The sequence below is a fragment of the Canis lupus genome, chromosome 4 (assembly GCF_003254725.2).
Source record: "Canis lupus dingo isolate Sandy chromosome 4, ASM325472v2, whole genome shotgun sequence".
Taxonomy (NCBI): Eukaryota; Metazoa; Chordata; class Mammalia; order Carnivora; family Canidae; genus Canis; species Canis lupus.
Genome location: NC_064246.1, coordinates 23,307,638 through 23,335,224, shown reverse-complemented (window position 1 = coordinate 23,335,224; position 27,587 = coordinate 23,307,638). Strand labels below are relative to the sequence as shown.

The window sequence follows — 27,587 nt, the reverse complement described above, 5'->3', positions numbered from 1 at the left end:
CGCCCCGGCGGCCCCGGCCACGCCCCCGGCCCTGGCCCCGCCCCCGGCCCCGCCCCCGGCCCCGCCCCAGCCCGGCCCTGGCCACGCCCACCCATGGCCCCGCCCCCAGGCCGGCCCTGGCCCCGCCCCGGCCCCGCGGCAGCTGGACGCCCGGCCCTGGCCACGCCCCCGGCCCGGCGGCGGCTGGACGCCCGGCCCGACCGAGTCCCCAGCGGCCCGTTAACTTGGCGGCGGTGGCAGCCGCGTCCGGGCCACCTTTGATGCCTGCCCTTTGCTCCGTCTGCTCTAAGGGGACAAATGAGGGAAATTGAGTAACCCGGCTCAGCAAGGCAGGAAACTCCTGGCCGCTTTGTTACTCACGATTTTACACCAACGTTTGGGGGAGGGGGAGGGGGAGGAGGAGGGGGAGGGGGCCTCCTGGGAGAATTTCTGCAGTGGAGGAGCCCGCGGACTGAAGCAGCCCTGGGCGCTGTGAGCCGCTCCAGGCTGGTCTTGCCGGTCTCCACCTGCCAGGCCGGCCCCGTGGTTGACACCCCCGAGGTGCTCCTCAGATTCTTGTTAAAATGCATTTCCTCACCGCCCTCCTGCTCTGGGTGGCTGTCAAGTGAAAGGGGATGGGTTTAGGGCTGAGGCTGAAGCCTGGCATTTGGGGCCAAGGTTCTCCGTTTAGCATGAGTTTGCTGTTTCCCTTGGGCAAATCCCTTGACCTCTCTGGGCTGCATTCCTGGGGAGTCGGGGGATCAGCAAAAAGGTAACTTGCCTGGCCCTAAGGCTCAGGACAAGTGCTGAACTCCTAGCAAGCAGGAGAAAGAGCCTTCCATTTGCAGCAGAGATTTCCTCTCCTGCAGAGATTTCGCCTCCTCCTCCCCCTGGCTGCAGGCACGGTATTCTGTGTCTACACTGAGTGGCAGGAGTAAATGGCTTTCTGTTGCCTATCATCAGATCAAGCCCAAATTTCTTAGCTTGTCACTTGAGACTTTCTGACATAGAGTCTAAAGTCCCAACTACACCCCCACCCTACACCATGCCCTGAAGAGGAACCTCAGACTTCCCTCCCACACACACTACTTATGTTCAGATTTCTATGCCCTTGCTCATGCTGTTCCCTCCCCCAACAAGGCTCTTCCCTGCACTCCTCCATGATTGGCTCCTTCTCAAACAGATCTCCCTTAATGTTACCACCCTAGCAACTTCTTTCCCGGGTACCCAGTCTAGAGCAGGGACCCCGTTATTCCCTCTCAGCGCTTTCTGTTCCTTCCCTCCTCAGCTCTTACTGTCCCTCAGGGTTGGAAGTTTGTCTCTTTGCTGGACTGAAAGGTCTGTGAGGCAGAGATCATGTCCATTTCTCCATCTCCATATTCCCAGCACTTACCCAGGCACATAGTAAGAGCTTAATAAGTGTTTTATGGAAAGGAAGAAAGGATGGATGATGGATTAGCAAAAACACTGAGAATAATCCAAATGCCTACCAGTAGGAGGCCAGTGTTGTCAAACCATGTACAGCTGGATGCAATACTAGGCAACCACTAAGTGGGTACATACCTCCATGGAAAAGTGTTCTGGTACTGTGAGAAGCGAAGAAAATCCCGTTTTTTCTTTTTCTTTTTTGGGGAAGGGCAGGGAGGGGCAGAGGGAGAGAGAGAATCTTAAGCAGGCTCCATGCCCAGGGGGAGCCCGACGGGGGGCTCAATCTCACGGCACTGAGATCATGACCTGAGCCAAAATCAAGAGTCGGACATGTGGGGGGCCTGGGTGGTGCAGTTAGTTGGGTATCCCACCTTTAGTTTTAGCTCAGGTTGTGATCCCAAGCTCATGATCTCAGGGTTGTGAGATCAAGCCCCGGGAGATTGAGGTTGAGCCTCGTGTCAGGCTCCACACTCAATGGGGAGTCTGCTTGAGATCTCTCTCCCTCTACCTCTGCCCCTCCTGCTTGTGTTCTCTCTAACATAAATAAATGTCCAAAAAAAAAAAAAAAAACCAGTTGGACTTTTAACCCAGGCATTCCAGAAGAAAGTCCCTTTCTAATGAACAAAAGCGGGGGTAGTGGTGGATGAGGAGCATAGATATGTCTGTAAACATAAGAAAAGTCAAGATGGGATACACCAAGCTACCTCTGGGGAGTAGGATACAAACATTTTTGTGGTTTAATCTGTATCTAAAACCTTGCTTAGACATCATCTCCTCTGGAAGTCTTCTCTGCTCCTGCCCTGGGGTTAGAGGAGCTGCCTGGAGCGTGCAGCCGGGTGCTCCCAAGCCAGGCCTGGTGCTCCTTCCTCAGAGTCCAGCCCAGAGGCAATGAGTCTGTGAGCTGCTGGGTGGCCCCAGCAGCTCCTCTGGGCACATGAGTTTGTCCACTTTGTGCAGGTGAAAGCAGTGCTGGAGACGACGGTGAGGACAGCAGGACTGATGCCGGGTAGCCCACCTCCACCTGCCAAGTGACATCACCACAGGTTGCCTCAGGCCATCAGCAGAGCTGAAATGTGACAGGAAGCTCCGACTTCGTGCAAGTGGGACTCAGTGGGCTTCCTTCCAGATTCAGGACACTGAGTCCCAGCTGTGGGTGGCACACAGGGCAGCTTCTCACCGCCCCCAGGGTGGCTGGCGTTGAGCAGGGTCAGACACAACTTGGCGTGAACCAAACCTGCCCACTTGCCTGCTGTCTGGACCATGGTGCCTCACCCCCGGGGGACCTAAAGCAACACGATTCAGACCAAGTGGGCCAGGGGAGAGGAAGGAAGAGCGGCAAAGGGCTCGGGGTCAGATGTCTGAGCTTCTATTCCCACGGGTGCCTGTCATTCTGCTTGTCAGGAAGCAGAAAAGAGTACGGCCCTTTGCTTTCATTTCAAGTTTCACATCTCAGCCTGGCCTCCCTTCCCCTGTCTGTCCCAGAACCGGTTCCCCATCTGGAAAACCCTGGGGGTAGTCCAGGAATGTACCCTCCATCTGGAGTCACTCAGTTTCTGGTAGTTTCAGGTCCACACCCACCAGCCGTGTGTCCTTGGACAACTGGCCTTGCTCCTCTATGCCTCAGTTGCCCTAGTCAACTAGTTAATGCATGGCGAGTGTTGAGAAGTCAGCCCGGTACAAGTGAGTGTATGTTATCCATGCGATTGAGCTACTACCCGTGTGGCTAGGATGGTGACAGTACCTGCTTCATTGAGCTGTTGTGAGGATTGGAGTAGATATTGCACGCCAAGGGCTTGGCTGTGTTGAGCATTTCCTTGTCTTACTAAAGACCATAAGATGCGAGTAGAGATCTTGGGCCCTGAGATGCCAGAGGATTAGTATGGTGGCTGCCTGTGGCCTCCTGGAAGGAGAATGCTTGGTGCTCCATGGTCCATGCAGCCATGCTGGTTCAGTGGTGTTGCCAAGCTGGCTGTTGCTGAGCTGTCTGGTTAGTCAACTGCCTGTTCCTTCAAACTCACTTAAACCAGCTCCATCTGGCCTGGTTTTCCCAACATACCATCCTGGCAGCTGTCACAGGCCCAGAGCACTGGGCAAAGTGTCAGGCCTGCTGCAAAATACATTGGAACTTTATCTGACCCCTGGCTCCTGTCCCAACCAGAAATACATTGGCTGGAACTTGCAGCCAAGCTTGAGCAAGCCTGGAGGCTGGAAAAGGAAGGCAGCAGGGAAACAGGGTCCAGATACTCCACCCCACCCTCTATCCTTGTTGGGCCCCTTTTTATTTACATTATTCTACTAATTAACGTTGTTCCTTACTGTGAAACAGTTTTTAAAACCTAGGGCTTAAATCTGAACTCTTGAGTTTACAGAGAAAGGAGATCTTTCTCCTCCCTCAGTGTTGATTTGTAGCAGTCTTTTTGGAGGCCAGGACAATCCTCTGTGCCACCATCTGGAACTCCCCAGAAAGGGCCCCACACAAGGGCAGCAGTGGCAACCGTGCCCCATTGGAACCTGGCCAGCTCTGGAGGGGGCAGAGCCCAGTTGCAGCATCTCCACCCCAGTCAAGGGTGAGCCTGCCTCAGTGCAAGCTCCCTAAGACCACTCCCGCAGGGAGGTCCCAGGCCAAACAGGTCCTCCTGTAAGTAGCTCCTGGAAAGGCCATTGTCTTCAAATATAAGGAATTCCACGAGTGTCTGGCCCCAAGTGCATTTGAGCATTCAATAGCTTGCCAGTGAAAGGAGAAAACATGAAAACAAAAAAAGTTAAGTGTGTTGCCCAGATAAAGTTTTAGACACTGGGTTACAAATTCGAGAGCTCCAAAATGTCTCGTTACATGGGTAATATTGTCAAGACCCTAAGCCTCACAGATATGGAATTCATTAGATTCAGAATTTTTGGAAAAATCAGCCTAATCAAGTTGAGTGTGTGCTGAATATGAGATCACGTTATGGAACTATTGCTGGTTTTCTCAATGAGAGAATCGAAATGTGATCATTTAGTCGAAACCACAATGAGATATCACCTCACACTCATCAGAATGGCTAAAATCAAAAACACAAGAAGAAAAAGGTGTTGGAAAGGAGGGGGAGGGAAGGAGCCCTCGTGCACTGTTGGTGGGAATGCAAACTGGTGCAGCCACCGTGGAGAACAGTATGGAGTTTCCTCAAGAAATTAAAAATAGAGCTATCATATGATCCAGTCATTTCAGCATTGGGTTTTTATCTAAAGAATGCAAAAACACTAATTCAAAAAGATATATGCACCCCTATGTTTATGGAACAATTATTTACAATAGCCAAGATACAGAAGCAGCTCCAGGGTCCATCCTTCAATAAATGGATAAAGAAGATGTGGTATGAAGGTACCTGTGTGGCTCAGTCAATTAAGCATCTGACTCTTAAAATAAATAAATAAACAAACAAACAAACAAACAAATTAATTAATTAATTAATTAAGCGTCTGACTCTTGATTTTGGCTCCGGTCATGATCTTGGGATCCTGGAGTCGAGCCCTGCATCAGGCTCTGTGCACAGCAGAGCATCTTCTTGAGGATTCTCTCTCTCCCTCTGCCCCATCCCCTCACTCACATGAGTGCTCTCTCTCTCTCAAATAAATTTAAAAAAAAAGATGTAATATGTTTATACAATGGAATATTACTCAGCCATAAAAAAGAATGAAATCTTGCCATTTGCAGCAACATAGATGGATCTAGAAGGTATTATACTAAGTGAAATAAGTCAGTCGGAGAAAGGCAAATACCATATTATTTCACTCATATGTGGATTTTTTTTCATATGTGGGAATTTAAGAAATAAAACCATCACAAAAAGAGCCAAAAATCCCCAGACTTAGGTATAGAGAACAAACTGGTGGTTGCCAGAGGGGAGGTGGATGGGAGGGATGGGTGAAATAGGTGAAGGGGATTAACAGGACACTTATTGTGATGAGCACTGAATAGTGTATAGAATTGTTGAATCACTATACTGTACACCTGAAACTAATATCGCATGTTATATGTTAATATATTAATTATATTTGGAATTTTTATTTTATTTTATTTTTTGAGAGACAGAGCATGGTCTCTGAACAGAGGGGAGGGGCAGAGAGAGAGGGAGAGAGAGAATCTCAAGCAGCTCCACACCCAGCGCAGAGCCCAACACAAGCCGGGATCTCACGACCCTGAGTTCATGACTCAAGCCGAAATCGAGAGTCAGATGCTTAAGCAACTGAGCCACCCAGGCAGCCCATGGAATTTTTTAAATGAAATAAAATTACTAAAAATATGTGATCATTTAGGAGAAGATTTCCTATCCTGAGGAGTTCATATTGAAGTATTTAGCGGTGAAACATTATGATGCCAGCAACTTCTTTTCAAATGGTACACCAAAAAAAAACACCAAAAACCAAAAACAAAAACGGTACAGATAAAGCAAATATGTCAAAAAGTTAACAATAGTTGAATCCAGCCAGAGGGTCTCTGTGTGCTTATTGTGTCATTCTTGCAACTTTTCTATATGTCTGAAGACTTTCTCAGTAAAACATGAAGGGGAAACAAATAAAATAAGCTTATTCACATGCAAAATAAGTCAACTAGCTGAATTTCACCTCTTCTCTGAAGATAGAAATAGTCGAAACAAGATAGTGTCCAGGATTGTGGAGTTGAGCTAACCATAGAGAGCCAACTATTTTTAAAGAGTTTACTAAGTACATGTTTGGAAACAGTACTGATCATTAAAAATCCTTTTAGCTCATGGCCAAGAGAGGATTCCTAGCTAGAGTCCTGAAAACTGGAAAGATTCCAGCCATTTTAGCTGCTCGGCACCAGATTTAACACTAGTCAAGAAACACATTTTGAAGACTTACTATGAGCAAAGCCCTGACACTTCACAAAAGGTGTTTTTCCCTCTGCCTGTAATCTGATACTGAGTACAAAGTAGCCTCGGTTTAGTGGGTTTTTTTTTTGTGTGTGTGTGTGTGTGTTTGTTATAAGTTGAATTGTGTCACCTGAAACTCCTATGTTGAAGTCCTACTCCTCACTGTGACCTTATTTGGGACTAGGGTCATCGCAGATAGCATTTGTTAAGGTGAAGTCAATGGGGTGGATGCTAATCTAATCCGGTGACTTTATGGAAAGGGGAAATTTGGTCACATAGAGAGAGACACACACACACAGGAAGAACACGATGTGAAGATGGAGGCAGAGATTGGGCTGATGCTCCTGCAAGCCAAGAAGTAGCGAAGATCGCCAGCAAACCACCAGAAGCTGGGACAGACTGTCCCTCGCAGCCCTCAGCACAAGCCAGCCCTACCCATACCTTGATTTTGGACTTCTTGCCTCCAGAACAGGACAATAAATGTCTGTTGTTTAGCGCCCCCCCCGCCCCCCCCCCCCCCGGTCTGTGGTCATTTGTTCTGGTAACTCTAGCAAACCTGGTGGTAAAGTAAACATGCCATCGAATTTACAGCTCAGACTGTTTAAAAAGCGTACAGTTCAGTGATATGAATTGCATTCACATTGACACACAGCCGTTTTTTTTATTTTCAGCTAAGACAAAACCCGAGACTACGGGAAGGCTGGAGGGCCTAGTTCCATATCTGCTTCTGCTTAGCTGAGTGACCTGTTTCACCATGTGTGCGAAGAAGATACAGGACAGACAACTTCCTGTTCTGATGCTATCATTGCCCACACGTGGAGAAATTATAACAGCAATAGTAGCTCACAATTTATTGAGCAATTACTATGTTGCAGGACCATGCTAAGGGCTTTACAGGGATTACCTCCTTTAATAATCGCAATAACTTTATCAGGGAGGTATCATTAGTCCCATTTTATAGGTGGGGAAACTGAGACTCAAAGAGATTAAGTGCTCAGTTTTGGCAGCCCGGGGATTGGAACATAAGTCTTCACCACTGTGCATACTTTTTATTCTCTCCAGGGGCCTAGGAGAAAATAAAAAGCAAAAAGATGATTGGTGAGATTAAAACCTAGTTTGTGTTTGTGCCAAATCAGCCGACTGCCCGAGAGCCCCTGGTACACATGTGGTCACACCACCAGCTCGGCTCTCCCATATGTCCCCACGTTCAGGAGAGGACTCCAAAGAGCCCAAGAATTCTAGATTCAAACTTGACTTTCCAGGTCATTCTGACAATGTATTTAGGGAGGTTGGAAAATACAACATTGGACTTGACAGCTTATTAGCTTGAATTATAAATGTTGATTGACTATTTAGACAATGTGGTATGTGGGTTTCCATGTGTGCTCTTGCCCTGTGCCCCACTTGCCATGGTTCCCCTACGCAGGCCCCCCACCCCGGGTGGTCAGAGCAGGGAAGTCCCTCTGAGTGATGGGGAGAAGCCACAAGCTCTGAGCAGGGACCAGGCCAGAAGCTGCCCTCTCGCAATTTCACCGAATTTCATCAGGGGTCAGGAAGTAAGTTGCTACAGGGTGGGGAAAAGTCCAGATCTCTTCCGCGGCCCCACCTGATGCTCGGCCCACTGCAGAGCCCGCATCTCAAATCACATGTGTTTTCCTCCCTTCTGCATACACCTGTTTCCCAGAATAGAAAAGCCTAGAGTGGGCTGACCGAGCAGAAGGAAAGGCAGGGTTGAAGGGACAAGACTGAAAGCGTCCTGGTGAAGGGGACGGGGTGGAGGGCAGCACAGGGCAAGGGGCGTGGTGGGGGTTCCTTGGGCCCTGGGGGGGGGAAGTAGGGAGTGGAGATGAGCAAGCCAGGGGCCCCGGCACGTCAGGGTCAGTGGAGGCTCGGGTGAGGCCGCCAGCTGAGGCAGAGATGGGCCAGCGTAGCCTCTGGGGCCAGTGGCAGCCCCACAAAGCCCAACTGGAAACACTGACTCTGGCTAGAAGACCGACCAAGGAGAGGCAGGGTGGTGCAGAACAGCTGAAAATGTCCAAGTTTGGCTGCTGCCCTGTTCAGATCCCTTTCTTCCACGATGCCCTGCGGCTGCGGCCGGGACCGATGGCAACCCCTCTCCGAGCCCATCGCAGCAGGCCTGCGGGCTTGGCCGGGCGGTCGTTATACCCGTTTCACCAGCAAGGGCATGAGAAGTGGACAGGTGGCGTGCCTGGCTCAAGGTCACGGCCAGGAAGGCGTGACCACGAGGCAAAGCCCGACAGCCGAGCGTGGGAAAGGAAAACCAATGGCCAGATTCCAGAAAGGATGCAACACTTGGCATCACCCCCGCCAGAGCTCCAGTGAAGGTGCGCGTCCTGGATGCGGGCTCCCTCGCCTGCCCCCGAGCCTCCCTCCGGGAAGAGAGAGCCCCCCCCCCCCGCTCTCTCTAATGGTCCCCGTTCTGCAGATCGAGGCATCTGATGCCCAGGGAGGCTAAGCCAATCGCCCAAAGTCACACAATAGCAGGCGGAGAGATGGGGGGCCCAGGTCAGGGGACAGAGTGCGAGCTGGCCTGGTGCACGGGTGCGCGCCCCCACCAGGAGTCCACAGGAGAAAAGCCCACAGAGAACCCGAGTGTCGTGTGAGATGGAGGGCCCGGTTCCAAGCAGCAGGGAACAGCTGTGTTGGCAGGAGGGGGCGAGAATGTGTGTGTGAGCACAGCTTTGACAGCGGCAAACAGTGCGTGGGAGTGTGTTGACAGCAGGGCGTGGGATGGCACTGCCATCGCCATGTGTGTTTCTGCTGGCAGCAGAATGTTCTGGTCTGTGTTGATAAACAATTGTTTGGGCAGGCGTGAGGCTGGAGCAGGGACAGGAGAGGAGCGCTGGGGGCAGGGGGAGGTGGGAGGGAGGGGCGGGCCAAGGCCAGGGCTGCTGCCCCCGCTCCACCCCAGCGCACAGCTTCCAGAACGAGGGGCGGCCGCTGGCAGCTGCTGTTTTCCCAGCTGACCTCACTGGGTGCGAATGTCTGGGTGTGGATCCCTCTGCAAACCACCTGATGCCCATAAACGTGAAAAACAGGAGCAGGGACACGCTGTGAGGAAGAGAGTGTCCTTTGGGAGCTGCTAGTGGCGCGGATGGAGGTGTAATCAACAGCTGAAGCGGTGCAAACACATCGTGACCCCCTTGACCCGGGCGGATTCCTCAAAAGTCAGCTTCTTGGAAGAGGAGGCACCCCTGAGACCATCCCGGCTCATGACTGTAACCAGAGCCCCCGAGGCTCTCGAGGCTCTCGAGTCTCTCGCTGGCTTCCTGGCAGACACAGGTGCAAGCCTGCAAGGACATCTCAACCTAGAAATCACCCACAGGAGCCCCTTCCTGGGGCTTGGGCCGGACCCCATCACTCCCCCACAGGCACACCCCGCACAAGGCCCCTCCACTTGCCTCCTCCCCACTAGCTGACCCCCAAGGCCTCGCACATATTCCTCACCTCCTCCTGGAAGCCTTCCAGGCCAGCTCCAAGCTTAGCACTGTCTCCTCCAGAGCTCCAACTGCTCTTGTTGCCAGGGCCCCTCACACAGGCCTCCCCGCGGCGAGGTAGCCCCAAATGTGCTCTGTGCTGGGCAGTGGATTGGGCACAGTGGGAATTAGGAAGACTCAGTAGTAGCTACCCTGGGGATCTCACGGCTCACTGGGGGTGCACAGAGGGCAAATACAGAGACAGGGGCGTGATAGAGGCCGCGTAAGGGCACCTAAGAAATGCCGTGGGAGGGGGACCCGGGTGGCTCAGTCAGTTTGGCATCTGCCTTCAGCTCAGGTCATGATCCCGGGGTCCTGGGATCGAGCCCCACATCAGGCTCCCGGCTCAGCGGGGAGCCTGCTTCTCCCTCTCCCCCTGCCTGCTGCTCTGCCTGCCTGTGCGCCCTCTCTGTCAAGTCAATAAATAAATAAAATTTTCAAAAAGAAACGCCACGGGAGATCAACAAGGAGAGCCATCCCTCCGGATTTGGAGACGAGGGGAGAGTTAACGCACCGGAGCGAGGGAGCGGCCTGCCCAGGTAGGTGCAGCTCCTCTGAGTTCAGGCATCCTTCGAAGCCAGCACATGGTAGCTGCTAAATCAATGCCTGTGGTTTCTGGATTCAGAGTGTCCCAGGCACCCTCTGAAATCCTAGTTTGGGACCTGGAGGCTCCCCTGCCCTCCCGCCCTCTGCCCTCCGTGGGGTTGGAGGAAGGAAGCTTTGGTGCTGGGGGGAGGTTGGCGCAGCTGTTCCCTGTCCTGCCGGCTGCCCCCTTACTGCCAACAGCCTGCCACTGGCCAGGGGTGGTTGCCGAGTGCCCGACATGCTGCTGCGTCCCGTCCCTTCTTGTCCACCAGGGTTCACAGCTCCGCTCACCCCAAAGGCCAAGGGCAAAACACCTTGGAGCAAGGCTCCTGGCCTCGGACAGACAGATCCCCTGGCAAGGGCCAGACTCTCCATCTCTTGCGGCGGTTCAGCAAAACCACGGCCCTTGCTTCTCCTCGTGAGGCCCTGCCAGGAGACAGACCCGCTTTCCTTTCTACACTCAAATAGAATTCTTCCCAGCTGACCCATTCTAACAGGACCACCCTCACCGCCCTACAGTGGCTGGCTGCCTCTGTGCATCCACATGAGCAACGTCAGAGGATCCTCACCCCAAACCACCTTCCCCTGGCCCATGTGGTGTCTGAAGTTGCACTGCTAGCCCTATCCTCGGGAGGCCTTATAAAAATATGATTCACGGTTGAGTCACTATGTGGGACACCTGGAACTAACACAACACTGTACGTTAACTATACTGGAATTGAAATAGAGTAAATGATTGCTGTGCCCTTACAACTGGTTAAAACAATACATTTTATGTTACGTGTATTTTGCCACGAAAACAAACATTTTGGGTGGATATGCTCCAAAATGTCAATGGCATTATTTTATAGAAGATAGACATTTGGGTAACTTCACTCTCAATTTTATGCTTTCTTTTTTTTTTTCTTTAAAGATTTTATTTATTTATTCATGAGAGAGAGAGAGAGGCAGAGGGAGAAGCAGGCTCCCTGTGGGGAGCCTGATGTGGGACTCGATCCCGGGACCCCAGGACCACGCCCTGAGCCGAAGGCAGATGCTCAACCGCTGAGCCACCCAGGTGTCCCAGTTTTATGCTTTCCTATATTATTTGATTTTTCTTAAGCAGTCGGGCATGTATTACTGGATCGTCAGAAAGGAAGATAATGTCCTTTCTGCTTTGAGAAATAAACACTTTGGCTCTCAAAAAATATATGTAATTTGGCTCCTGGAGAAGCAACACTTGAAGTCAGCATATGTCTGACTTCCTAGATCAGGGAATTTTGAAAAGAATCCCTTGGGGAGGAATAAAGAAATGCAGGTTCCCTGGCCCAGGTGGAGGAGCAGCCCCAGTGATTCTGCAGGCAGCCACATCTTCTAATCCCTGCCTTGGAGACCCACCCCCTCCTCCAGGCTGAGCTCCCCCACAGGGTAGGAAGAAATGGGGGCTCCTGCCACTCAGGGCTGCTGTTGGGAACCCCTCCCTCCCAGGGGCAGAGCCAAGACCTGAGTCTTCCCAGTTCTTTTCCATGGGGGCCTCGACCTGCCTTTCCTTGTTTAACAGATACTTTGGGGAAATGGCAGGGATGGCCACCTTGATGGCAGGGCGCACCCAATCTTTGAGGCTGGATGAGGCCTGGAGAGGTCATCCAGTCCATCCCCCTGTCTCCAGGCAGCACTAGAATTATCTCAGCCGGGTAAGCCTTTATCTTGTTTTGAGGACTTAGGAAGCTGGGTATTCCACACCCTTCCTTGGTCAGCCATTCTCATGTCTAAACATTCCTAGCCAGGAAGTCCTTCCTCATGTCTAATCCAAACTTTTTATGCTAAGAGTTTCCATCCTGTGGCTCTTGTGGTTGGAGACAGGGAAATGGCTCTTGCTTCCCTGCCTTCATGCTAGGTCAAGAACCACCAGAGCCTTGAATCAATACCAAAGTCCTAAGTTGCTATGAACCCCAGGCAAGTCGCTACTACTCTTGGAACTTCAGTTTCCTCACCTGTAAAATGAGGCCGATGACCTCATGAGTTCCTCCAAAGTGCAGGAACTGAGAGGATCAAACGAGGTATGAGTATGTGCATGAGGCATAAAACTTACCAGCAACATGAGACTGTAATTATCATTAATAAATAACAACCACCCATCCTTGCCGAACCATTGTATGAAAATGGTTTCCAATGGGGTGGTACAAAAGATAATTTTAGGTGCTACTAGAACACATATCTTAAAATTTAAATTTAGGGCAGCCTGCGTGGCTCAGCGGTTTAGCGCCGCCTTCAGCCTAGGGCATGACCCTGAAGCCTGGGGATCGAGTCCCACATCAGGCTCCCTGCATGGAGCCTGCTTCTCCTTTGGCCTTGTCTCTGCCTCTCTCTCTCTCTCTCTCTCTGTGCCTCTCATGAATAAATAAATAAAATCTTAAAAATAAATAAAATTTAAATTTAATGTGTGTTAGAAAAAAAATAAAAGCACATCAAATCCTGGATTTTATGGGTAGTTTTTTTTTTTTTTAATTTTTATTTATTTATGATAGTCACAGAGAGAGAGAGAGGCAGAGACACAGGCAGAGGGAGAAGCAGGCTCCATGCACCGGGAGCCCGACGTGGGATTTGATCCCGGGTCTCCAGGATCGCGCCCTGGGCCAAAGGCAGGCGCCAAACCGCTGCGCCACCCAGGGATCCCTTATGGGTAGTTTTTTAAAGATTTTATTTATTCATTCATGAGGGACACAGACTCGGGCAGAGGGAGAAGCAAGCTCCCTACAGGTAGCCTGATGCGGAACTCGATCCCAGGACCCCGGGATCATGACCTGAGCTAAAGGCAGACTCGCAACCACTGAGCCACCCAGGTGCCCCCAGGATTTTGTAAGTATTATTGCTTAGAACAGGGGCATGTTAAGATAACAACAGCAACAAAACTTACCATCGTTTTATGGAAAAAATATCAAGTAAATGATACTCTAGGTAGCATGAGGCTAGGGCCAAAATTGTGAAGGTGCCTCGAGAAATGCCATCGGAGTAGAACTGGCCAAGGAGAATGAAGGAGGCTGGTTCTACAGAGTGGGCAAGAGAGGCTGAGTCAGGCAAAGGATGAGAAGTGAAGTCTCAGAGGACAGGAGGAGACAATGATTGAGTGCCCTGCCCCCAGATGCAGCCTTCTCTGGGTTCTAGAACAGTCCCCGCCCCAGAGCTGGGCTGTTCCCAGCTCTAGCAAGGATGGGGATTTCTTGTCCGTATTGTAGTCTCCAGGGCTCAGAGCCCCTCTTTGTCCAGCTCTCCCCTGCCAGAGGGAGTTAGACAACCCTGACCCCCCTCCTGAGTCCCTCCTGCACCATTGCCCAGCTATGGTCTGTTAGCTTTGCTGTGGAATTCACAGCTTCCCAAACAGATCCCTCTCCTCCACTGTCAACATGGGATTAAACAAAGAGGCCTGGCAGAGAAGGTCATCTGAGAGCCCCTGTGTGCCAGGCCCCTGGCTGGGCACCAGGACACAGAGTGAGTGAAAGAGGCCCCTGCTCTCCAGGACCTCACAGCAGAGCCAGGGAAACCCTCCTCCCACGGCCGTCCCAGCTATCATAGGGCTTTGTCTACGTTAGGGCAGTGGGGGAAATGGTCCTCTCTGCCTGAGGGTCCTTGGCCTCCAGGAACCAGGCATCTTATTGGAAAAAAACATTACTTCCCCATTACCTCCCTCCGGGAAGGGGCTCCAGGCCCTCGCTTACCCTTTATGCCTAGTCCCAGTAGCGAGCATCGTAATACCTCCTCTTGAACTGGAGTTTCTCAACCCTGGTGTCTGTACACCCAGTTCTCTGGAGTCTGAGATATCTCTATGAGACTTTAAGATGCCTATGTTTTCATTTTGGAATCATCTAAAAAAAAAAATCGGTATAAACAAATGCTACATCATCTGGATGCTTGGCTTACAGCCGAGTATGTGATCACAGAATTTTAGCATCTACATTTGTACCAGTGTTTATGGAAAGCAGTCAACTTGGGTTTTGTTTTTTTATTTTTAATTTAAGTAGATGCTGCATATGGAAAAATACACAAACCTTAAGTATATAGCTGGATGAATTTTCACAAAGAGAACACATCTGTGAACCCAACAGGAAACACAATATTATTACTGCTTCCCCGGAGACCCTCCTCAAGAACTCTTACACTCCTCAGTGGTAACCACTGTCCTTCACAGCAGAGATGAGTTCTGCACATTTCCGAACTTGATATACTGGGCCATATAGAATCACTCTTTGATCCCTGGCTTCTTTCTCTCAACATAACGCCCATGAGATTTATCCATGTTGGCATGTAGCCGTAGATTGCCGTGGTTAGTGTCTCATCAGTGCTTCTCAAAGTAGGGTCCTCAGAGGTAGGCTTCCAGTAATCCACCAGCTAGAGAAAAGCAACTGCAGGTGCCTGATGGTTCAGAAGGGGGTCGAAAGCATCCCACTTGCAAGGCACACAGTCCTGCCGTGAGCATTCACTCTACAGCCAGGGTCCTGCCACAGCCCCACTCCAGACTCTCTGGCTGGGGCTTCCCCGGAGCACCACGCTGGGCCAGGCCTCTAGGTCTTTGCAAATGCTGCTCCGAACTCCTGGGATGCCCTCCCCTCGTTTGTCTGCCTAGCAAAGGCTTATGTGTTTGCCTCCTCCATGAGGTCTCCCCCGGCTCCCCTGGGCAGACTCAGGCACCCCTTTTCTTATGCTTTATCCATGTTACCCCTCGGCCTTTATCACCCCATGTGGTCACTTCAAGTCTGTCTCCCCATTGGACTATGGGCTTTGAGACCAGGAGTGAGTGTGGGGCGACACTGGACTCCCTCCCAGAGTGACCGAGTTGGGAGTCTTGCTGCACCCCTACCCAGGGCCATCAGAGGCGGGAGCAGGATTCTCTGTCCTGGCTCACCTACCTCATTAAACATGGCGTTCAGTTGGCTCCAACATCCCTGCCTCATCAGCAAGGGTGGACAGCATCAGAACAATGGCATGGGAGTCCTTGGCCAAGCCGGCACACCAGGGAATTAAAGGCCTGGACAGTCCTGCTTGGGCCAATGCCAGGCCCTAGGGCCCAAGGATGAGATACTTTACTAGACAGGCATCAGTTTCCTCATCTGTGAAATGGGAACAATGAACCTGGTCACCTTCCTCTTCCCTGGGAAGAGTATGAAGTTAATGAATGCCCAAGACCGGATGTGACTATACCTAAGACCTAGTGCAAGCTGCCCGAAGGCAAGGGAATGGCCTAGGTGACCCTAGGTTCTCTCCTCCTGCCTGGGACTGAAGGACGGTGTGAGAGCCACAGTTCAGCTGCAGCTGCTCATCTTGATCCTCCACCCTTCCCTGGGGGGGAGGGGTCTTTCCTGGGAAGCCCTGACCTGCTTGCTGAGCACCTACCCCACTTATTCCCACCTAAATTTGCCCCATCCTGTGCCTTGCCCCTGCAGTGCTGTGTCCAGTCCACGGCAGGAAATTGGGGTTCTTTGTCCTTTCTCACAGAACCCTGTTCCCGGTGCCCCCGCTCTAGGCAGCCTTCTCCTGCTCACTCTGGGACGATGGGCTCGTCCACACTCTTGCCATTTGAGAAGGGTCCGCGTCCTGGCCTCCCGGGCCCTCCGCATCCTGAGGCGGAGCTGGGACCACTGAACGCGGTTCTGGGAAAAGCGGGCTCCACCCAGCGGGGCAGGAGAGCCGCGGCGCCCCGTTGCCGCGGCAACCAGAAGCCCCCCCGCCTCTCCACTGGCCGCTGAGGCCGCCATCCCTCCTTCGCCGCCAGCAGGGACCAACCCGAGGCAGGCTGAGGGGCCCCCGGGGCTGGTTCTGCCGCAGGGAAGCCCGCCCGCGGGGACCCACCTCTCAGGGCCGCGGGGCGCGGGGGGGGGGGCGAGCCTCTCGCAGGATGTTCTCGGGCGGGGCTGCGTAGACGCACAGCTGGGTTGTTGGGCCGGGAAGGAAGCAGTTTTTCTTCCCAGCAATTCGGGTCGCCAGAGAGGCCGGGCGGGGCGGGGGGGCGGGGGGGCTCCTTGGGACGGCAGCCGGGAGTTCCCCGAGGGCTGCCTGGCGGAGGCGGAGGCGGAGGCGCGGGCGCCGGGGGCGGGGAGGAGGCTGCGGTGCAGAAGTGTTAGGGCAGCGGGTGGGGAGGATCCGCGGAGGTCAGCTGGGGCGCCGGGCCCCGGGCTCGCGGTCGGGGAGGCGCCCGGGTCGCACCCCCGCCCTGCCCTCCGCAGCGCCACCGGGCACACGGCGGCCTTCCTCTCCGTGTTCCCGAGGAGGGAGGGTCCCATCACCTTCCCCTGCGCCCAGCACCCCGGGAGCTCCCTCCCCTAAATGCCTGCAAGACGACCGTGAAAGAGGTGGGGGGGGCTACCTTCCCCCGCACCTTACGGATGGGGAAACTGAGGCTCACGGAGGCTACCTGGGGGAAGCCTCGGGGAGCTCGTCCCAGCCAGGCGGGAGGCGCGCCCCACCCCCGCCCCCACCCCTGCCCCGGCACCCCGCCCCCACCCCCACCCCCGCCCCCCGCCCCGGCACCCCGCCGCCCCGCCGCCCCGCCGCCGGAAGGAAGGGTCGCGCCAAGCTGGGAGACTTGCGTGGTTTCCTTTAGCAAAACTGCGTCAGACTCTGTCTGGGGGTAAACCGCCGCTAACTGGTGACAGTGCCCTGATTGCAACAGATCAGAGAGGGGAAACCGAGCCTTCGCGGCCTCCTCCGCCCTCTCTGGAAAGTTCCCTTTTCAGGGGACAACAGATTAAAGAAGGGAGAGCCCGCCCTCCCCAGAGAGGGAAGAGAGTGTTTGGAACTCCGCTTGCTCTTTCAGAACCGCCTAAAATCACCCCTGGAAGCCTCGCTTAACAATAACGGACCCATTGAACTAAGGCTGATTGGGGTTGAGGCCCGGCAGAGAGCACCCCGACCCGCCGGCACCCTGTGCGCCAGGGAGGGGCCCCGCGGGGAGCGCTAGCCTGGGCCTCATCTCCCTCATCTGCGAAATGGACTTGATTAGAGTGTGAGGATTAGGAAAAGTAATCAGCACACCCACTAGAACCTTTCTTGGTGCTGCTGAGCTCTGGAGGGGTCAGGTGGCCCTCCGTACCGAGTATCCCTCACCCCCCAGAGGCATCCCAACCCCAAAACACCAGGCTTTCCAAGGACCACACACTCAGGGAGAGGCTTTTGCCCAAATGCCCTTGCAGTTCACTCCCGGAGGGCCAGAGTCAGAATCTGTAACAAACACTTAAGGAACACCTAAAAATTGATATGTTTTGAGTGCCTAACATATGTCAGACTCTATATTTCTTTTAAAGATTTTACCTATTTGAGAGAGAGAGAAAGAGAGAGCACGAGTAGGGGGCAGAGGTAGAGGGAAAAGTCGACTGCCTGCTGAGCAGGGAGCCTGATGGGGTGGGGGTGGGGCTCGATCCCAGCACCCCAAGATCATGATCTGAGCCTAAGGCAAATGCTTAACCGACTGAGCCACCCAGGTGCCCCTGTCAGGCTCTATATTAAGTGTTGAACCCTGATCAATCCTTTTAATCATTCCAGAACAACCTTTCTTTTTTTTTTTTTTTTTTTAAGATTTTATTTACTTATTCATGAGAGACAGAGAGAGAGAGAGAGAGAGAGAGAGGCAGAGACACAGGCAGAGGGAGAAGCAGCCTCCATGCAGGGAGCCCGACGTGGGACTCGATCCCGGGTCTCCAGGACCAGGCCCTGGGCCAAAGGCAGAGCTAAACCGCTGAACCACCCGGGCTGCCAACAACCCTTTTTTTCTCTTGAAAAATACTGTGGGCAGTTATTCCCATGTTGCAGATGTTCAAACTGAAGTTTATAGAGAAGAAAGTTCACCGTGTGAATTTCTGACTCTTTCTGATGCAAATGACAGAAAACTTGACTCAAACTGGTTTATGCTAAAAATAGAATTTGCTGGCTCAGAAAACTGAAAAATCCAGGCATGACTTGATCTGGAGACTCCAAAATGTCATAAAGACTGAATCCCTCCACTCTGTCTTTGCCGTTTTGGTGCCACATTTGGGCTCCATGAGTGGTCTTCAAAGAGCAGCTCCAGGTTCATATCATCCTGAGGCCTAGTTCTGTATAAAAGAGGGTCTTGGATGGGTACCTGGGGGGCTCAGTGTTTGGGCATCTACCTTCAGCTCCAGGTGTGATCCTGGGGTCCTGGGATCAAGTCCTACGTCGGGTTCCCCGCAGAGACCCTGCTTCTCCCTCTGCCTGTGTCTCTGCCTCCCTCTCTGTCTCTCTCATGAATACATAAATAAAAATCTTTAAAAAAAATAAATAAATAAATAAATAAATAAAAGAAAGAAAAAAGAGGGTCTTGGTAATTGCAACACAAGTCTCGGGATTTACTCTATTACACAGGGAGGGTCATGTGACCACCTCACAAAAGGCACAACCAGGGAAGCTATGGCACTGATTGGCGGCCTGGTCACGTGCAGCCTCGCCTGTACCAAGGGGCTGAAAAGGCAGGAGGGAGGACTCTTTCTCCCAAGGAGGAACAGAAAAGATGGGGGAATGGGTGCTAGCAGCTAACTCGACCCGTGTCTTGCAGGTCATAGGTGGCGTGGTTGAGAAGAGTTGGGGCAGGGAGTGAGCCTTGGCAGTCGGACTGCAGAACCCTAATTCCTCTACACCTCGCCTGCAGGTTCCAGCCCAGTAGAGAAAGCCCGGATGTGGAAGGTAAGGAAGGCCCTTGCCCTGGGGGGAGAGGGCCCAGGTCACATCCAGAACCTATCCCCACCTCCCACCCTGGCTGCTGTTGTTCCCGGAGGATCCCAGGAGCCTCTCTGATAGCTGGGCCTGGGCTATTATTACCTGCCCCACTGGGGCAGACCTTAGTTGGAGTTACGCACTGTCCTGGGGTCTAATTGCTTCCCATTTCTCCAAGCAGAGGGGAGATTCCTCGGGGTCTAGGACAATGTTCTCCCTTTTCCTGTATGTGGTCTCTCTGGGACCAAGCAGAATTCGTGCAGTATAGGTAGCAATGGTGATTTTGAGATGCCCTCAGAAGATCCTTTTCTACCCCCATGTACCTCCTTTACTATAAAAAAAATTTCATCTTTAGGGGCAACTGGGGGCTCAGTGGTTGAGCATCTGCCTTTGACTCAGCTTGTGATCCCGGGGTCCGGGGATCGAGTCCCGCATCAGGCTCCCCCGGGGGAGCCTGCTTCTCCCTCTGCCTACGGCTCTGCCTCTCTCTCTGGGTCTCTCATGAGTAAATAATAAAAATCTTAAGAAACAAAACAAATTCCATCATTAGATAGGATTTCACTCCTTTAATTCCCCTTAAGAGTCAAATTCCCCTGAGAAAGGCAGCATGGTAAGTCTCATCACTCATTCACACAGTAGTGAGAAGTAGTTCACAGAATTTTTCCTGAGGGCAGGCTTCGTCATCACGGCCACCGTTGATTGAGTGCCTAGTAGGTGCTTTCCACTGATTCAAGAGCTTCTCATGCGTTATCTCATTTAATTCTCACCCCTCTGTGAGGTGGCTACTCTGAGTGACCCCATTTTCCAGGCGAGGAGACTGAGGCCCAGAGAGGTTAATGATCTTGCCCAAAGTCTGCAAGCAGTAGAACAGGGATTTGAACCCATGAAGTCTGGTCCCCAAACCTACACGCTCCATGCACCCAACCAAGATAATCATTAATACTTTTCAGCTTACAAATAGATTTAATACATATTTAGGACTTCCCTATAATTCAGCAAAGTTGTTAGTATAAGCAGCCTCATTTTTAGAGGAGAACACCGAGGGGTGCCTAAGTGGCTCAGTTGGCAAGCGTCCAGTTCCTGACGTTGGCTCAGGTCATGGTGTCAGAATCTGAAATCAAGCCCCGCGTTAGGCTTGGCACTGGGCATGGAGCCTGCTTAAGGTGCTCCCTCTCCCTCTCCCCAACCCCCACCTCTGTCTCAAAAAGAGAGGGGGGGGGGCGTGAGAGGAGAACAGTGAGGAGGCTAAATTCAGTCAATAGATGAGCTTGCAGATCCAGGGTTTGACCCAATATTCCCATCTGAGATGACTGACCCCACACAGCACCCAGTGAGAAGAGCCTTGGGTCAGCGACCTGGTGTCCTGGGAACAGAGGGAGAGTGTGGGGGGCCTGGAAGCTGGGAGCTGTCAAAACAAACCCACTCCTTCCTCTCCTCTCTCCCTCCCTCCTCCTTTCCTTCTCTTTCTTCCCTCCTTCCTCCCACTCATTCATTCAGCTACCTGGACACCTACTAGGCGGGAGAGCTACGGGTAAGCAATGACCAGAACAAGTGTCCCTTATGCTCTCACAGGGTTGATAGTCTAAAAAACAAATAAACAGGGGCACCTGGCTGGCTCAGTGGTTGGAGCAGGTGGCTCTTGATCTCGGGATCATGAGTTCCAGCCCCATGTTGGGTGTAGAGATCACTGAAAATAAATAAATTAAAAATAAAACAAAAAAACAAGGGCACCTGAATGGCTCAGTTGGTTGAACATCTGCCTTCGACTCGGGTCATGATCTCAGAGTCCTGGGGTCGAGCCCCACATCGGGCTCCCAGCTCAGCGGGGAACGTACTTCTCCCTCTCCTGCTCCCTCTGCTTTGCTCTCTCTCTCTGTCAAGTAAATAAATAAAATCTTAAAAAAAAACAAAAACCTTGCTATTTCTTGAGTGTTTATGGTAAGCAGGGCCCATGCTAGGTGCTGACATGCATCAGCCCCATAGGCCACTTTCTCAGGTAGGAGATGGACACTTAGGAAGAGTGACATGCATTATCTCATTTAATGACTCCAGAGTAACTCCAGAGTCCCAGCATTTCACCACTAGACTGGGCTGCACCCATCTTGGGGTGTAGTGAAGATCTAGTGGATGGTTAGAGCGAGTGCACATGCACACACACACACACACACACACACACACACACAGCAGTGGCTCTGACTCCAAACAGCCAGCACCAGAGGCAGCCATTCCTGTTGTCTCCAGCACCTTCCTTCCCACCGGGAGCCTCCAGCACCCTCCTTCCCACCGGGAGCCAGGCCCCACCCCACACAGGAGCTGAGTGGGAAAAGGCCATCTCCCAAGGAAAGGATAGGCAGCTCCGAATGAAAACCCCCAGGAAAATTGAGTGAGACTGATCTAACCAGAGGTTCTGAAGGAGACCTCACCAGCTCTCCCTGGGCAGTCTGTAGCATGACGTCTGTGTGCCTTGGTTTCCTTTCCTGTAAGTTGACCCGCTCACAGGCTGTGTCTGAAGTACTACCTATAAGAAACTTCCTAGATCCAGCTGGATAGGGAAGCGCCCTGCTTCCTGACTTGGTCCTTCCAGGTTCTTCACAGGGATTGTATTTCCCATTTTACAGAGATGGAAACGAGGCTCAGAGAGGCTGACCCACAGCCACCTAATGAGTGTTAGAAATGTAATGAGAAGCCATCCAGGTTTTGAATCTGTTGCCCCACAAGTGTCTACTAAGCACTCAACTGCATGCCAGAGTCTGAGCTACGTCCAAGAGATATGGCAGTGAGGAAGGTAGGTTTGTCCTACCTCTAGGAGAGTCAATTTCGGTGGGGGTGACAGATGAGAGGAAATACTGGAAATGTTGGCAGAAGAAAGTGAAAAGAGCTGGAAGACTTTTGGGAGGGTAAAGGACAGAGGTCCCCTTGGGGCTGTCTCAGCTTCCACATTTGGGAGGACCCAAAGAGCAAAGATTTGGGGGGCTGATCGTAGTCTTGGTTCAAGTAGGGTGCTAACTGGGAGGAGGAGTTGGAGCTGCCCCACCCAAAAATACCCAGACACCTCTCAGGCCACGCACTGCCTGCCTGGAGTTTCCACCACAACTGTTTCCTTGTCTGGGGTGGTTTCCAGCCCCACCTGCTTTCCTGGAGTCCAGTTCATCTATCACTCCTACCAGGCATGTACCTGGTGTCTAGTGTCATTCTGAGTAATTCCAGAAACCCAGGTGCCCTCACCTGCTCTTGATTCAGTTTGACTCACCCTCCTCATTTCTGGAAGGTGGCTCTTGGCTGTTCTGACCTCATGCTTGGGCACCGGATGCCTCTGGGAGGAGGATCCTCCTCCTCACTCCTGAAGGTTAAGCCAGTAGGTGTCATGCCGAGGAAGTGGAGGAGCCCTGAGGAGGAAACCCTCATCCACCCAGGATTAACGTCCTCCTTCTACAGCCCACTCCTTTAGTGGCCCACTTAGCCACATCTTAGTGGCCCACTCAGCCACATCCTGAAAGGATGTCTCCTTTCCAGTGATCACCCATGTTCTCCCTGTCTGTCCCAGGAAAAGGCTATTATCTAGGAAGAATAGCTAGTGTTAATTGATTGTTTACTATGAGCTAGGTACTCTGTAGACATTGTTAGAGTCTCACGACATTCCATTGTTGGTTTTTATTTTCCAGATGAGAAAATTGAAACTCAGAGAGGAGACTCGTCTTGTCTGAGGTCACACAGCAAGGGATTGGCTGAAGTGGGATTGGAACCGAGGTATACTAGATGTCTGAATTGTTTAACCAAGGCCACACACACCTGACCCCCATGCCACCTGTTCACGGGTAGAGAGGGAAGATGGGGGTCATTCCACCTGCCAAGCTTGAGCCTGCTCAGATCCTGCCTCATGCACCCCCAGGATCCTTTTCTGGTGGTTCTGAGGGGATAGAAGCTCTGAGAGGAGCCAGCATTTGCTCAACCCAGGAATCTGACAGCCACCACTTCCTCGATGGGGTGAAGCCCAGACCTACAGAACACCCATCGCAGGTGCTCCCCTTATGAGTGGGCCAGGTCTATGATGCTTGGTGGCAGTCATGGCCACCAAGTCATCCCTCCTCATTTTATATGGGCCCAAGCCCGCCATGGCAGCTGTCCCCCTCTTTCCCACCCACCGCTTGTCCCCAGTTGGCTCTGCATCCCTCCCACTGGGCCTCCCTTGCCTATCCTACCTTCACAAGGGGTAAGGCCCAGGGCTGTGCTAACTAACCACTAGCCCCCTGTGGTTGTTGAGCACTTGAAATGTGATTAGTGCTGCTGACGAACTGAATTTTAACTTTTATTTAATTCTAATCAAATTACATTTAAATTTTAAAATTGATAATGTAGCAGGGATGCCTGGCTGCCTCAGTTGATAGAGCATGTGACTCTTGATCTCAGGTTTGTAAGCTTGAGCCCACAATGGGAGTAGAGTTTACTTAAAAATAAAATGTTTTTAAAAACATTTTTTAAAATGTTTTTAAAAATTGATAATGTAGGGCAGCCCGGGTGGCTCAGAAGTTTAGCACCACCTTTGGGCCAGGTTGTGATTCTGGAGACCCGGGATGGAGTCCCACATCGGGCTCCCTGCATGGAGCCTGCTTCTCCCTCTGCCTGTGTCTCTGCCTCTCTCTCTCTCTGTCTCTGTGTCATGAATAAATAAATAAAATATTCAGAAAAAATTGATAATGTAGTTATTGAAAAACATTTAAATATGTGTGGAACACCTTGGGCATGAAATCTACTTTTACAACGGCAAATTTTATGGAATCTAAATATAGGTCATTTTCTGATGAAAATTTTGCAAGTACCATAAGTATAAACTAGGTTTTGAATGCTTAGTAATAGAAAAATGTAAAAATATCTCATTAATATTTTTTACATTGATTACATGTCAAAATGCTAGTTTTTTGTATATCGTATTAAATAAAATATATTATTAAAATTGATTTCACCTGACTATTTTTGTAACGTAGCTACTAGACAGTTTTTCGGTTATGTATATGACTCATATTCTATTTCTATCAGACGGTGCTAGTCTGGAGGTTAAATGCGTGGGTTCAAATCCTGGCTCTGTGTGTCCTTGAGCAACTTAACCAGACTCTCCGGGTCTCAGTTCCTCACCCACCTATAAGACAGGGATAATAGTAGCACCTCCCTCAGAGCTGTGCAGAGGAATAAAGGAGAAAATGTTTGTAAAGCACTTAGCGCAGTGCCTGGTGTATAGTAGTGCTCAGGAGTGGGGGGAAAGAGCAACATTATAGGCTTCCTTTTATCATAACACTCCAAGTGCAGTTGAACTAAACTCACCAATATCTAGGGGGCCTGGCTCTGGGGCTTCCAAGGAGTGAGCAAGCCATGGGCTCTCCTGGAACCCATCGCCTAGGAGGGAGGCTGCTCCTGAAAGAAGCCGGCTAAGGGCAGGTGGTACATGGAGCTGAGGGAGAGGGCCTCCAGCTGCTTCTGCAGGAGTGGCCGGGGAAGGCTTCCCTGGGGAGTGGGGCCTGTTTGAGCTAAACCTGGCTGGCAAGGAGCCAATCCAGTGGAACTGAGGAGAGGGTGTCCTGTAGGGTGAACAGCTTACACGCAAGGGCGGCGGCACCAGCGCAGGCGGTGGCTGTCCACTTCTGGAACTGTGCCATCTGCTTCACCAAATTTTCCATTTCTTGCCTCGGCTCCCTCCTGGCTCCAACACTGTCCCTGTGTTCATGGCAATCGTAAGGCCCACATCACTCCCCTGCTCATCTCCCCTGTCTGCCTGTGAGAGCCTCCTCCCTCCTTTGCTGCTCCAGCCAGGCCTGTGCTGGGAGGTTTCCCCTGATGGCTCTCCAGGCTCCCCACCACACCTCCGCTCTGTCTGCGGTTCTTCTAGACTGACCACCTCATTCTACACCATCCTGGGTCCCACCCTCTCTCTCTTCATCTTTCCAGGGTGGTCGTGCCTCCCCAACAAACTTGCCCCTTTCTTAGGGCAGGAACCAGAACCAGCTCTTACCCACCTCCTAGCACTGGCTGAGCCTCTCAGTGAGACCTATGGATTGCCAGATCCCCTCATGGGGGAAGCCGAGAGGCATGCCTGCCCAGGCACAGTGGAAAATCCCTGGCAGAGGGAAGGGCTATGGAAATTTCTTCTTAACGTTCTCTTTCCAGACTTGGCCTTGCCCCAGAGAGCAGTTAAGCATTTGCCCAGTGACCTGCAAGGTGGCTCTATTCTGCCTCTTGTCCCCACCCCCACCCTAGGCTTGAACCCGGCAAGCAGTGATGAGGCTGGAACAAGCAGCAAGTGGCAGCTGAGCTCAGCCTCCGAGAATGGCACTTGATGTCTTCAGTCTCACCGCCTGAGTTCTAAGATGAAGACACAAGGGTCAGTGGCAAAACGATTCGAGGCTGCAAATCTCTCTACTCCCAGTTCAAGCTGCTTCTGTGCCTGTGGCCTTATCTGTAAATGGGCATAATAGTGATAGTACCTACTTGTTAGGATTGGTGGTATGCGAAGTGCATTAAAGATGTAGAACATGGGCAGCCCAGGTGGTTCAGTGGTTTAGCGCCGCCTTCAGCCCAGGGCCTGATCCTGGAGACCCGGAATCGAGTCCCATGTAGGGCTGCCTGCATGGAGCCTGCTTCTCCCTCTGCCTGTGTCTCTGCCTGCCTCTCTCTGTGTGTCTCTCATGAATAAATACATAAATAAATCTTAAAAAAAAAGATGTGGAACATGCTATAAATATGAACTCTGTAGCCTCTCTAACCCTGAGCCTGCTCTTCCTCGTAGCTCCAATGGTGGAGGGTGTCAGTCCCATTTGGGCAGCGGCTGACCTCCAGGCGCTAGAATGAGGCCCTGAAGTTCTCACCAGGGGCTTGCAGGTTCCAACGCCGCCTGGCCTCATGTTGTCTATAGACTGTGTCCACAGTCTGTCTTGCCCACATTTGTCCCACTGCTTTTAAATGTATGTAGATACAGGGCACCTGGGTGGCTCAGTTGGCTGAGCACCTGCCTTTTAGCTCAAGATCCTGGGCTCCTTGCTCAGCGGGGAGCCTGCTTCTCCCTCTCCTTTGCTCCACCACCCCACCCCCACCAGCTTGTGCTCTCTCACTCTTACTGTCAAGTAAATTAAATACAAATCTTTTAAAAATAAAAGTAAATTAATGTATGTAGATGCAATTTTTGGTGAATAAAATACAAATACACTTCACAGTGTAGTGAAATCACAGGGCATATATCCAATCAATCAGTGATGGCAAAAGCCAACTAAAAATTTTGGAGTTTCATAATGGGTTGGGGGCCACTGGGACAGGTGCCTCAATCTCAACCTCCTCCCCAGAGGAGCATGTGTTTCTCTCCTGTCTCTTGAGATGTGCCAACCCAAGTCAGCTCCACTGCTCTGTCCCTGGCCCCCAGACTACCCCCGAAGGGGCTTGGACAGGAATCTGAGTGTGTGGCTGAAAAGCAGAGGTGCAAGAGAACGAAGAAGGCCACCCTCATGTCCTCAGGGAGGAAGGCTCACCCCTCTTTCCTGCCACTTGCTAGATCATAAAGAATATTGCAGATCCCTAGCCCTCCTCCAGCCCTTCACCACTTACCACCTTGTAGGCATGGGTGCAGTGGACTTGGCTCTCAGGGTCATTGGACTAGGGTGTGGAGAGGCATCAAAGTGCCGGGACGTGCTGTGTACTGTCGGTGGGAATGTAAAATGGTGGAGCCACTGCTGAAAACAATATGGCAATTCCTCAAAAATTAAAAATAGACTTACCATCTGATCTAGCAATCTCACCTGTAGGTATATACCTCAAAGAAATGAAAGCAGGGTCTCAAAGAAGTATTTGTACACCCATGTTCATAGCAGCATGATTCACAGTAGCTAAAAGATGGAAGCCACCCACGTGTCCATCGGTGGATGGAAGGACAAGCAAATGCAGTATGTACATACAGTGGAGTAGTATTCAGCTTAAAAAGGAGGAAAACTAAAAAAAAAAAAAAAAAAAAAAAAAGGAGGAAAACTGTGGCTATAGAAAATTTGCTACAACCTGAATGAATCTTGAAGACACTGTGTTAAGTAAGACAGGGACAGTAAGACAAATACTGTGTGATTCAACTTATATGACGTATCTAGAAAAGTCAGATTCATAGAGATACAAGGTAGAATGGTGATTCTCAGGGGCTAGGAGGAGGGGGACATGTGGTATTGTTATTTAGTGGGTGTACAATTTTGGTCATGCAAGATAAAAGACTTCTGAAGAACAGTTGCATGACAATATGAATATATTTTTAACACTACTGAACTGTACACTTAAAAATGGTTCAAAGGGGGGACACCTGGCTGGCTCCCTTGGTGGAGCATGCAACTCTTGATCTTGGGGTCGTGAGTCTGAGCCTCACTTTGGAGGGAATAGATTGTACTTAAAATATATTTTTTTAATTGTTCAAATTGGGGCAGCCCTGGTGGCTCAGTAGTTTAGCGCCGCCTTCAGCCCAGGGTGTGATCCTGGAGACCCGGGATGGAGTCCTACATCGGGCTCCCTGCAT

General features: G+C 51.5%; 2 long non-coding RNA genes across 6 annotated transcripts; one reads left to right on the top strand and one right to left on the bottom strand.

Annotated features, from left to right (window-relative positions):
• Positions 1-1,968: 1,968 nt before the first annotated feature.
• LOC125754955 (uncharacterized) lies at positions 1,969-16,057 on the bottom strand. Of its 5 annotated transcripts, none has more exons than XR_007410151.1 (5): positions 14,389-16,057; positions 14,059-14,205; positions 13,260-13,389; positions 9,750-9,878; positions 6,923-9,592 (listed from the first exon to the last, which is right to left on the bottom strand). It is a non-coding gene; the product is annotated as an uncharacterized LOC125754955 (long non-coding RNA). The 5 variants fall into 5 exon arrangements; XR_007410153.1 differs by lacking the exon at positions 13,260-13,389 and having other exon boundaries at positions 14,389-14,752; positions 15,247-16,057; XR_007410154.1 differs by lacking the exon at positions 13,260-13,389 and having other exon boundaries at positions 14,389-15,447; positions 15,880-16,057.
• A 1,942-nt stretch (positions 16,058-17,999) lies between these two features.
• LOC112651582 (uncharacterized) lies at positions 18,000-23,926 on the top strand. Its single transcript, XR_003130907.3, has 3 exons — positions 18,000-19,030; positions 21,679-21,845; positions 22,723-23,926. It is a non-coding gene; the product is annotated as an uncharacterized LOC112651582 (long non-coding RNA).
• Positions 23,927-27,587: the final 3,661 nt, after the last annotated feature.